We start from the raw sequence: 1,779 nt of genomic DNA, 5'->3' as shown, positions 1-1,779 counted from the left end.
GGTGTTGCTGGGGGTCAGCTGGCAGCAGGGCCCATGCTACAGTGGAGCTGACACAGGCAGCAGCTTGTCTGGAGGGATCTTTGGGGGTAATCAGGTAAGAGGCTTTTATGGCTTGGTGCCAAGTGCTGTGCCCACAGCTGTGTAAGAGGGTTAGAAATGTGAATTTTATGGCTGGAGGGTTGTAAATGAGAACAGCCCTGAAGATGAAATGGGACTGTCAAGTGGCCAAACCCCTTGTTTAAGCTGCTTTCAACTGCCACGGGCTGCTGGTAGGATTAGGGATGTCCAGTGTTGCTGGAAACTTATGTATGTCCTGTGGGTGATGGTGGCCTGGGGACAGGGCTTAGTTCTGCAGTGTGCGTCTGACTGCCTTGGTAAAAGATTAGCATCCCAGGAAGCTCAGAGGCAGACAGAGCACAAGTGGGACAAGTATCTCGGAAAGCATCCCCAAGATGAGGCTAGGGAGGGAGAGGATGGCAGCAGAAAGGATGAGCCAGCCTAAAATGAGCCAGCTCTCACCTCGTGCCTGTGCAGGCTCTCCTGCAGCCTGGAGAATAAAAGGCCTCCATTTGGCTCTGCAATCAAAAGGCCCAGGGGGAGTGGGGAAAGGGAATGAGGGGAGCACGTAGCAACCCCATGGGCAAGAGGAACCCCAAGCCTGGTACCTGCAGTGGTTGCACATTTGTGCTGAGCAGGCGGACTGGCCTGGCTCTGGCTTTCAGATCTATGTACCAGTTGCTCTCAGCCTAACTGGTGCCTCCAGCCATGCAGAGGGTCTCAGTGACCCTTCCTTGTGACATGATGAGGCCTTTGTCTCACCTATGCCAGGTATAGTTTGTGCTCAGCTGGAAGGGAGGGTGGCCAGGGCATGTGATGGGAGGCATGTGAGTCCCAGCAGCCCTGCTGGGAGCTAAAAATGGCATGTGTGTGGGCCCCAGAGAGCAGGAGACAGCTGTGAAGGCTGGTGGCAAGCATGCACATCCTGAGTGATGAGGCAGATAGGGAAAGGGCTTGTGCAAGCGGTAGACCCCTCCATGGGGTGCCCAGGAGGCAAAATGGGTCTGTGGCAGGGCTGGTGCTGGCAGTCTTGCCCTGGGTTTCTCAGCTGTGGCTCTGTGCATCCTCACAGCTTTGGGCTCTGGGGCTGTGTTGTTCCCTCCTGCACCCTTGCTGATCCATGTGCAGCTTGCCTTGCACCCAGTTGTCCTGCCTGGGTGGGCTGTACCTCTCCTGTGGAGGTCCTGGTTCACACCTCAGCAGAGGATGAGGACGTGGCCTCTGCCACCCTGCTAGGAACCCTCTGAGCTGCAGAGTTAAGGTGGACGTGTGCCCCATCTATGTACTGGGGCCAGCCCAGAAGTCTCCCCAGGGGACAGGCATACAGGTGGTCTGTCCCGCATACAGGTGGTCTGTCCCACCCACAGGTGTCTGTGCAGGACCCCATTCTCCCCTCCTGTGAACTCGAAGGTAGCTGTGGCCCATCCTGTTAAACGGAGACTTTTTTTTTTTTTTTCTCTGACTAGTGGTCAACTTGTTCTCGGGCAATGTGGATTTTTGGTCACATCTGCCCAGGCCTGTGCCCTGCACACCCCCTCAGTGCCTCTGCAGCCTCCTGACCCTAGGCAGACCCCGCAGCCAGCAGACACAAGCGGGCAGCAGTGGGGATGAAGGGTTGCTTGGAGCAACACCTGGTGGCATCGCGAAGGCGCAGGCAGGGTGGCGGTGGTGCGGAGCTCCTCCCGGCTGCGACCAGAGGACGGCGAGGCAGGGGCTGAGGGC

This window comes from Egretta garzetta, unplaced genomic scaffold (assembly GCF_000687185.1).
Source record: "Egretta garzetta isolate BGI_Z169 unplaced genomic scaffold, ASM68718v1 scaffold17, whole genome shotgun sequence".
In the NCBI taxonomy this organism is placed as follows: Eukaryota; Metazoa; Chordata; class Aves; order Pelecaniformes; family Ardeidae; genus Egretta; species Egretta garzetta.
Note: the sequence above shows the minus strand (reverse complement) of the source record.